Source organism: Marmota marmota, unplaced genomic scaffold (assembly GCF_001458135.2).
Source record: "Marmota marmota marmota unplaced genomic scaffold, marMar, whole genome shotgun sequence".
Classification (NCBI taxonomy): Eukaryota; Metazoa; Chordata; class Mammalia; order Rodentia; family Sciuridae; genus Marmota; species Marmota marmota.
The window spans coordinates 137,462-148,984 of record NW_026004437.1 but is presented as its reverse complement, the minus strand read 5'-3'; the positions used below and the strand labels follow the sequence as shown (position 1 = coordinate 148,984).

The 11,523-nt window shown below is 31.7% G+C and overlaps 1 long non-coding RNA gene across 2 annotated transcripts in view; it reads right to left on the bottom strand.

Annotated features, from left to right (window-relative positions):
- LOC125614621 overlaps window positions 1-11,523 on the bottom strand; it is a 116,344-nt gene that overhangs the window by 52,711 nt on the left and 52,110 nt on the right. For both annotated transcript variants that reach the window (XR_007345194.1, XR_007345195.1), the window contains exon 2: window positions 2,016-2,142. This is a non-coding gene — a long non-coding RNA (uncharacterized LOC125614621). The remainder of the gene's footprint in view (window positions 1-2,015; window positions 2,143-11,523) is intronic.

The following is an 11,523-nucleotide window of genomic DNA, read 5'->3' as shown; positions in this document are numbered from 1 at the left end:
AAAAAAAAAAAAAAAAAAAAAAAAAAAAAAAAAAATACCCAAAGCAGTCTAAGAATTCTACATAATGCCAACCAAATGCTCAATACTATTTTTGCATAAATAATGAAATAAGTTATTTTAAAAATTCTGTGTAGTATCCACAGTACATAAATAAGTAACATATTAAAAAAAATAAAAAGTATTTCCTCATATAAAAATAATAGATACTTGTATGTTAACACAAATTTAGATGACGAAGCTATACATAACAAAATTGAGAGTACATAAATCAGTCCTCACATTGATGGTCAATTCGAAATATATTTACAGATCTATGCTTATTACAAAAATATTCAATAAAGATAAATGTGGAAAGCCAATCAAATGTTCTTTCACATGAGTATATGAAGGAAATTTTGAATAGGATATAAAGTTTTGAAACTTGGCCGAGTGTGGTGGCACACACCTGTAATCCAGCAGTTTGGGTAGCTAAGACAGGAAGACCATGAGTTCAAAACCAGCCTCAACAATGGTGAGGCATTAAGCAACTCAGTGGGACCCTGTCTTTAAATAAAATACAAAACAGGGCTGGAGATGTGGTTCAGTTAGAATGTCCCTGAGTTCAATCCTTGGTGCAAAAAAATTTTTTTTTCAAACTTTATAAAGATAAGAAATTATATAGGACCTACAATTATCAGTCTTTATGATAGTATGCTAAGTGAAATGAGTCATTCACAAAAAGACAAATACCATGTGATTCTACTTATGAGATATCTAATAGAGAAAAACATACAGGCCAAAAAGAATAAAATCACAAATGAAAAGGTGAGAGAAAAATGAGCACTTGTGTGGGGGAAGAGATAAATTTTGCTTTTATGTGATTCAAATTTTCTAGGAATATGGTATAAAACAATGTGAATCAACACTACCTAATAGTACATTTAAAATATATAAGACAGTAAGTTATTCTATTTATTTGTTTTTAAGTGTTACCATATATAAAACCCACTGCCTTACATGTGTAACACAAGCTCTGAGCCATTAAGCTATAGCCCCAGCCCTAGAAATCTTTCTTTAAACCACATTTATGAGTTATACTTTTATACTCACTAGGAACAGGCATTTTGAATCACTGCTATTCATTACATGGCAAAAAAATAATTCACAGAAAATCTAGTTTAAGCATTCATAAAAAGCTCTGATAATAAAATCTGAATGAATAAATACTTGAATTATATTACAGAATTTATTCTTTGACTAAAATATTACATTAGTTTAAACTAGAGATATTCAGAAATATGCACAGATTTTTAGGGAGCCCCTATGATCAACAGATGTCTGAGATTATGTAAATCCTCAGAGGTGTTAAGGAGTATTTTGTTGATTTGAATATAGGGAGATCACTGGAGAACAACAAGTAGCTTAAGAATTGGGAAGCATGGCAAACATAGGGCAGGATATGCTCTTTAATGAATGCAAAAGAAAGAAACCTAAGTTTAGAAACACGATTTCTGTTGGATTTTAGCTTCTTAATATTTTAAAATGAGACTTCCTTGTTGACATTTGGATGTCTTATCTGTATTCTTTGCTTCATGGACTTCTAATGGCATGGATATATGGCTACTGTCACTTTTCTCTTCAAATTCCAAGGTTATTGCTATGGGGAAAATAAATGACTAAAGATGACTTAAAGACAGGATGACTTAAAGACAGGATGTGCTTGCTGGAAAATGGGGTGCGGTTCATTTTGTTATGTTTTTGGTAACTACTTATGTTTCTTAATGCTTACCTCATTAGGAAACAACAAAGAGGAGGTATCATAGAGGATTCTTGACAATTATTTTTCCAATTTTTATTTTTTATCTATGTATGTATGTATGTATGTATCTATCTATCTATTGAGAGAACCACTAAAATACTTTGGAACCATTTTCAATCTCCAGATTGTCAACACTACTTTGAAAAGATAGGTTAAACAAATTAAGAAATTAAATATTGGCCATGAATTAATAATTCTGAAGGACATTTATGCTCACCCACAAAGACCAGGTTTCTATAGATCTCTAGCATCACATCTCCATATAAAGTCTGCTGAACCGGGTCCAGACATTTCCATTCCTCTTCAGAGAAATCAATGGCCACATCCCTGAATGTCAATGGTTCCTGAAATAAAAAATAAATCAATAAATATCATGTCAACTATAAGATCATTGACAAAGTTTTTCATTTGACAGAAGTTGTGATGAGAGTTAGAAGAGCAGACTCTCAGTGAAGAAGTGGCCTCTGTCATTCATAAAGCTTCTTTTTTGTGGTGCTGGAGATTGAAGCCAGGGCCTTGTACATGCAAGGCAAGCACATTACAAGCTGAGCCATATTCCCAGCCCTAATAATTAGTTATAAGCAATGAAATTGGTGAATAAATTTGGTATAATAAAACCCAGAGAGCAACACATGTGAAACAAAACACTGAAGCAAAAAGTAATAAAAAATTTCAACATAATCCTAATGGATAAGTAACAGTTGCAATAAGTTACTGAATATTCAGAAGAAGCACCATGAAACAATTCAATGATATTTGAGATATACATTCCAAAATTATAAGTAATAACAAGACTCATACGACAGTGGTCATTTCTGTGTGTAGAAGACAGGAGATCAGTGAAACACAAATTTCCAATGGCCCACATATTTATTTGAATGGTAATCTTTAAAGTTGTCTATATTCTCATTATTTATTTAATCATACCATATAACAAGTATTTTATTAAAAAAAATATTTTAACTTCTTCAGACCACAACACCACAACTCACTTTCCAAACAATAAAATAAATATTTTAACTAGCAGACTCTTACAAAACACTTAGGTACTTGGGCAAACTTGAATTATATGGCACAGAGTTATAAAAAAGAAAAAAATGAAAAAAGCAAATTAAGTGAATAGATTGTTAACCCCACAGTTCCTGACACATCAGATTAAACATTCCCAGATTTGTAGAACTACTCTTACTCTGAAACTGTATCTGCACATGGCTATTTTTGAAGATGCAAATGAAAAAATACTAAGCCAGAAAAGAAAAACAAATTCTAAAATGTACTTACACCATAAAGAACTCCCTGACAGTGGGAAAGTACTCCCTTTTTCAGGGTCTCAATTTTCACTAGTGAATAAACACATACCTAGAGTTAATTTAAGGTTCTGATCTTTGAGGTCTTCTTTCTGGAACAACCATTTATCTATTTATTTATTTGTTTGTTTGTTTATTTATTTTAAATTAGGAATTTAACCAGGGTAACTCTACTACTGAGTTATATCAGAATATTCATTTGTTTTAAATTTTAAGACAGAGACTTATCAAGTTGCTTAGGACCTTTCTAAATCACTGAGACTAGCCTCAAATTTGCCATCCTACTGTCTCATTTTCCCACATCACTGGGATTACAAGTGTATGTCACCACACTTGACTATGCAACTACTTTTGATATTAAATGTGCATATTTGCAAAACAATCAATGTTCCAAAAATAGTTGACCTATAATTCAATTCTGATGCCCTTTAATACAGATAACACAACTTTGGGGTTCACTCCTATAAAATTCACTTTCACAAAGTGCCAGTTGCAAGCCCCAGAATAACATCTGTATTTATGATCAGTTTCCTATAAATTGGGGGGTCTCTATAACTACACACTGAAGTTACATCATCTGATAGAACTACTTCTGAAACAAAAAAAGCACATTTTATTTATGTATACCAGATTTTTATGAAATACATAAATCAGGAAGGTGACAATAGAAAACTTGCATAGAACATAAAAACATCAGAAGATGAGGCACTACATAGGCCATTTTAGAAAATAGCTGGCTGAAGATTTTATTTCTAATTTTTGTGTCCCACTATAGTTGTAAAAAGCCCCCTTTCTCATTATGAGTTAGAAAATCTTCTCTATGTTAAATATGGTGATTCAGATACTCACTCTGCATATTCCCATTTATTCCATCAAAAATATTCAGTTGAATGCTTTTACATTCAGTGTTCAGAACAAAATATTTGTGACAAAATGGAGCTTAAGTCTTGCCCCTATGAACCATTGAGCCATCTCATTTGAGACAAAACTAACACACACTTTTTTTTGTTAAAACTCCTAAGTATTGGTTGCCTTCATGGTAAAAGATTCTTTCATTTGAAATTTTGATTTATTTTTGTGATACTGGGGCATTCTACAACTGAGATGCATCCCTAATACTTGTAATTTATTTTTTTTCTTTTGATACAGGTTCTTGCTATGTTGCTCCAGTAAGCTAGAGCTACTGAACTTTTTGCCTCAACCTCCATGTAGTTGTGATTACAGACATGTCCTAATATGCCCAGAAAGATATGAATGTTCTACATTTCTTTGATCCATTCCCCTTTCACCTTCTTTATTTGTTTTTCTTTCTAAAAACAAGCCCTTGACAGTCTAACATTTGAGATGCATCCATACCTTATATTTGATTATTTCCCAGTACTGCAATATATATTTAGGGAAAAAAGCCACTTATTACCCATATCTGAATTTTTCTAATCTGACAGTCTAGAAATAGCTCCACAATGATGAAAATTATAGCCACCAATAGAATTAATAACTTAACAATTAATGATGTTCTTTTACAGAATGAATAATTGATCTTAGTTTGAATGTAATTTTATTCTTAAATCTGCTTGTATCTTTTCTCTTTGGAAACATTCTTTATCTTTCAAATATTAGTATAAATTACATTTCATAGATAATGAGAATATTAGACTAAAATGAGACATTCTTCTTCCACCATCTTTTTTGCTTAAATATTCAGTGACCACCCCAATGTCTTCCAATCTGCATGTAGCGAGTTTTCCCTTGGATACTTCTAAACACACTAGGATTTTTTTCCCTGATTATTTGATATAGATTACTCTCCTTTTAAATTGTGACACTTGATCATCTATCTTTCCTAGATGGGTAAGAGGAAAGAAGATATAGATCATCTTTGCCTTTCTCTTCAGTTGCAGAATCAATGTGGCTGACAAGCAATGTGTTTCTGGGCATCTGAACCTAATATTTGAGAAAAATTATATTAATGTTCCAATATATGATCTATTTAGATGAAACATATACAGGATATTTCTGTAGTTCTAGAATAGCCAGCTAGTCCAACTAGGTGCTCCATTCCCCAAACTCAAGCTGTTCTTTAGGAATTGATGATTATACATAGGATGGTATTTTCTAGGTAATTCAGAAACCATGGCAGCTGTGAGCATGTTGGGTCAGTAATGACCAGTCAAAGACATGGCAGATACTGAAGAGAGATCACAGTCTAAAGTTTCTTAATGGTCCCTAAACTTGCTGTCTATGCTTAAAACAGACAAATAAAGAAGAGATTCAAAGACTTTTTTTATTATTATTACCAAGGATTGAACTCAGGAGTGCTCAACCCCTGAGTAATATCCCCCCATTTTATTTTTTTATTCTCAAACTTGTGATCCTACTGCACCAGCCTACTAAAATGCTGAGATTATGGACATACATCTTTACAAGTAGAATTAGGTACAAGTACTTTTTACAGAGCTTCACATTATAATTCTCATTTCCTCTCATGGGAAAGAATACACACACACACACACACACACACAAACACACACATGCACACACAGGCCCAAATACAAATTTTTAAATTCCATCAAAACTCAGATTAAAAAAAAATAAATTAAAATGCTGTTATTTGAAATGTACCACAGGGAAACATCTTTCATATAATGAATTAGCTGAGAAAAGATGGCATTTAGGAAAATCATGCTTACCATACATTTGGAAAAATGCACTAAAAATATGGAAAATGCCTGAGAAGGATAGAGAAACTAAAAACCCCATGGGCCACAGCTACTTCCAAACATGAATTATTTACATCAATCAGAATTCTCATGTCATGACACTATCTTTAACATTCACTCTAAAAGGGTTTGGACAAAAAGGTACAGAGTTAGTTTTAGGCCAGGCTGGGGTCACCAATCTGGCACAGGACAAAAAAGTAGTATCCTGACTATCAATCCCATTATGTGGACTAGAGGTTGCAGAATATTGAGCTCTCTCAAATTTGGACTACAGTAAGAGATTAGAAAGCTGACATCAGCAGAGCCCAGGTCTCCACTCTCAGTTCTGACTACTATCATCAAGCCCCTGTCTTCTGTTTCACAGTGCCCAGTTCTACAGACTTATCATTTCTACAAATTCTCTAGCTCCTAAATGTCAGAGTGAAAGGGCCTGTGACAGAGCCATCTGACATCACAAAACCTGAAAATAAAAAGTTTAAGAGTAAGCCCTATTTAGACTGGGTTTAGCTGCATTATTCTAATTTCAGCAGAGATCCTTCAAGCATATGCTCTGCTATTTGACATGGTAACATTGTTTCTGGAAGAGAGATGGCTGTCCAATATGGTCTTTTAATTCTCATCCACACCATCTCTTATCCTTCAAAAGCCTAATATGAGCTTCTTCAACTTGATATGGTAGGGTGTACAAAGACAAAAACAGAAAGGATTCAAAACATTTCAGGCCAAGGCATAAAACCCATACATTTTCATAATAACTATATTCTACTGGCTGTAGTATATAAACCACTTTTATTTATATCATGCCAAACACATTCTGCCTGTCATTAAGAACAGCTATAAAAGAACATTGCCAATGGCCTGGATACAGAAAAATAAATAAATAGATAGATAAATGATTAAAAATAATTTTACAATTTATACCTTTTTTTTTTCTTTCAGATGACATTTGTCTGAGTACTACAATTCATAAAATTTTACCAAACCACAGAGGCAAATCAGGTTTAGACTCAGAATCTCTACTGCCTGCCTCAAATTATCAAAAAATTTGGTAGGCCACAACAATCATGCAGTTTTTCTAGGAATTTAAGAAACTGAAGAATGACATCTCTGCAAAAGAAACACAATTGTTTTTAGCTATATATCCCTTCACTACTTTTTACTATTAAAATATTTTTAAGAAAACACTAAGTGTTTTGTTTTTGTTTTGTTTTATTGCTTGTTTGTTTAAATAGGGAATTATGAGTAAATAGACTCAGGATATATTTAAAAAATGAAGGCTAAATGATTTTTAAAAAATTTCTCATCATGGCGTAATAGTTAAAATATGCATAACACACAGTATATCTGCATATTCTTTCATTTATTCATTAATTTATTTTTGGTATTTGTAGTCTACTTATGATTTTTAATCTAGACTAAACTTAGACCTTTTTATGAAACAGTTTCTTAATATGAAATGAGAATAAGATAGGTATAATGAGAAGACATTTTCTCCACCAGCAGTTTGTCTAAACACCTGAGTAAATAAGAAAATAATCCTTTTATTTTCTTCTCAACATGGCAAATCTGTTTTCCATAAACTCCCAACAGAAAGGCTGAAGTGGACAGATCCACATAGCACAAACAGAAACCACACAGAGTTAATGCATTTTCACCTGTGAACCAATAGTTCCAAGTTTTGGCTAAAATGGACAGTCACCTGAAGGGCTCTTCAATTTCCAAATTTAAAATTGCATTAAAATGATGAAATCTATATCCCTGGAAAGAAACCCAGGCATCAATGTTTTTTTAAAGATTTGAAAATAGCTGGGGTTGTGGCTCAGTGGTAACATGCTTCCCTAGCATACACGAGGCACTGTGTTCATTCCTCAGAACCATATAAATGTAAAATAAAGGTATTGTGTTCACCTAAAACTAAAAAATAAATATTAAAAAAAAATTTGAAAATAAATTATCATGTGTTGCAAAACCAAAAACCACTGCTTTACATAAACATCTTATGATAAATGAGTTGCAAAGACACATAAGATATGTGCTCTGACTTTGGCCCCTCAGGCTAACCAAATTTGTCATTTAGGATTTTTTTTTTTAACAACTATGAAAAGTACCTGTGATAACTATCTAACAAACAGAAAAATCTTATTTTGAATTAAAGTTCTGGAGATTCTTGTTGATAAGTGATTAGTATTACAGCTTTATGCTTGAGGTGTACAAGCACATTATGGCAGGAGCACATGGCAACAGAAAAGTAAAATAAGCTCCAGGTGTCAAAAATTCATTTCAAGTACATATTGTACAATGAAATAAACAATTCCCACTATTACAAGCTTACCTTGTAAAGCTTTCACTAAATACAACACCTTGAGGACCAAGCATTTAATACATGGACCATTACAGGATATTTATCCAAACCAGAGCACCTGCATTGTATCATTGATATGCTTTGGATAAAATAATCTTTGATAGTCATTTATGGCCATTCAACTCAGTTAAAAAATTTGAGAATACACGAGGCACTGGGCAGAGCTCTAAGTTCCTTGTTCATGAACAACAGACTTGTAAAAAGAATATAATTGGAGAAAGTTAAGCAATGTGTTGTGGTGCATGCCATTAATCCTGGCAGTGAAGGAGTCTGACACAGCTTGATTGCAAGTTCAATGACAGGCCTGGTAATATAGTAAAATTATATATATATATATATTAGTGTAGGTTCACCCTACACTAAACCCACTTTGTAGCCAAAGATTGGGACTCCCAGGTTAAACAGTTTGCACACAGGAGCAATTTAAAATTTCAGGGTTCACTTAGTATAGTACTATAGATATGGACGAAAATAGAGCTACAAATCAAACATGGTTGGTGCTAGAAGCTTGAATTTTATATATATATATAAATTTGCATGGTAAATTGATGCTTGCTTCCATCCCCAGCACTGAGAAAAAGAAATAAATGAATAAAAATTAATGTTTACCAAGTTGTGGCTGAAATGAAAAAAAAACTTATGTTCAAGTGTTAGAACATAGATGAATGCCTAAGAATATTAAAATCCAAAGTGAACTAATTTGAGATTTCAACCAAATCACTAATTGTTGCTAGTATTCTGATATACATATTTCACAAACATAATTTTTAAAATTTACATTGAAGTACAATGCACATATAAAAACACACAAAGCATATATGTAAAGGTTCAGAAATTATCCAAAAGTGAACATAGTTTGAATCAGCCCAGACAGACTAAATCATTTTCTCTATCTATGATCCCCAAAAGCATAGAGGTTCTTAACAACTAGCATGGAAAAGCTTCAATATATAAATATAAAATGTATATAAGTAAACATTAAACCAGTTACCCAGATTCAATATCTGCTTATTACATGCCATTTTTATTTTTTCTACACTTCTAACCATACTGCAAAGTAGGCCAACCCCCTCCCCCCTGCTGTATATTTCTTTTCTGGTGAGGTCATATGTACATGTGTTGAATGTCACAGATATTAATTTACAGTTTTGACAAACAGAATGATAAAAACTTTCACTGCTTTTAAGCACTGAATATTTATATCATTCCAAGAAAACTATTTTCTTTTACATGAAAATTTTGTTCCCAGAGGGATGGATATTTAGCCATATTTTTATTTTGCCTGACTTTATGCAATATAATTTTAAATACTGTACAGTATCTGTGAGAGTCAATAAGCATATGTGTGTCAGTAATGTGTTTCTTTTTATTGATGACTGCTTTGTATTTTAAGGATGTACTACAAATTGTTCATTTCAATATTCAGGAACATTAGAGTTATTTCCTTTTTTGGACCATTAAGACTACTGGGACCATCAATATTTTTAAACAAATAACTATTCCACTCATCTTATTCTTTCCCAGTATTTCAATGACACAGTATTACACTTTTATTGGTTGCTTTGAAGATTATAATTTTTATCTTGTCATATCTATTTAATTAGGTTCAATATTATATGAGTTTACTAAATATAAAATAAAAACCATAACAGACTATTTATTTTCTTGTATCCTTTTCGCAACTACTATAAATATTTATCTACACATTGTAGATTCCCAAATAACTGTATAATTTTTGTAAAATAATCATAGATTATCATAAAACAAAGAGGAAAAAGTAATAATCATAAGATTGCTAATATATGCCAGCCATAGTGGTATACACCTATATTTCCAGTAACTTTGGAAGATAAAGCAGGTGGATCAACAAGTACAAATACTTCCTCTGCTACTTAGCAAGGCTCTAAGCCAATCAGCAAAATCTTGTCTCTAATAAAAAAAAAAAAATTAAAATGGCTGAGGAAATCAGGATGTGGCTAAGTGCTTAAGTGTCCCTAGATTCAAACAATGGTATACTATAAAACTTAGGCAGTGTGGTAAAACTTGATAATGATATAGCATGTAATAAATTTAATAGGTAGTACTGAGAAATTATAATGTTATTAGTGAAATTTTTCCTACAATATTAGTAAATATGTTGTTTTTGGTAAATTCTCATTCCTATGTGCCACATAATCATAAGTTAAAATTTTCAATGTCATTATTTATAAGCTTAGAAACCATTTAAAGAACAGGATATATTACTTGTTATACTGATTGTTGTACACTATACAGGATATTTTGCTCTCAGTTTTTTAGAGTTTCAGAAAGTGAATTAAAGAATGATTTTAATGTCATTGAACACTACAAAATAAGGAGTATAGAGATCCCTTAATACCCCAGTGAGAATTCCAAGACCCATTCAAAATGAAAAACAGTTCTATGTGGACATACTGAATTTAAGTCTTGACTCAAGACTTAAATTTATTATCTAAAAATGAAATTACACTTTAGAGAATATTCAAGCAGAAATTCATAACATTAAACACATTCATCAGAAGCCCATGTTGGCTTTTCCATTTCATCAAATTTTTCCTTTTTTTACACATTTCATTTTTGGTGACCTTAAAAATATCTACTTTTCAAGCTCTGTTATTTCTCATTTGGGGAAAGAACAAAATTAAAAAGCAAGAGACAAAAGGAAGCTACATTGTAAATATCTTACTTTGACCATATTAAAAACATTGGTGGGAATCTCACAAAACTACAATTTAGAAACAAAAAAAAGACCACCAAACAGACACAAATACATCCACTCAGCACAAGAAGTGAAAGAAACGTGAACCAGCAAATTCCCTGTTCTCAATTAAGTAGAAGATAGAAACAACAAAGAAATCTGACAATCTTCAAAAATAAAAACATGTCTGATCAGGAAATTTTTCAGAATCAGCCCTATAGTTTTGAAAACTGCAAGTAATAAATATATTCAAATATATTTTAGAACAAAATATTTTATAAAGAATAAGTAATGAGAAGTCAATTAAAAAATAGAGAGAATACTTCCTGAAGTCAAACCACATAGGTCACATTCTCAATAAGCAGTAGTTAATAAAATAAAATAAAATACTTAAGAATTTGCCTGACCAAGCTGTTGCTGTTTGTGACTATACAGTAGGCAGGTTATAATCATATATAATTATAATTTGAAAATATGTACATAACTTAGAAAACCACTATTTATATTTGATACCCACCACATTAGCAGGATTCACTTTGGTCACATATCAATTTAACTTGCAAAAAAATCCCTAGAGATTCATATTTCTACTAAAGGCAATAATCACAAATATAGCAGCT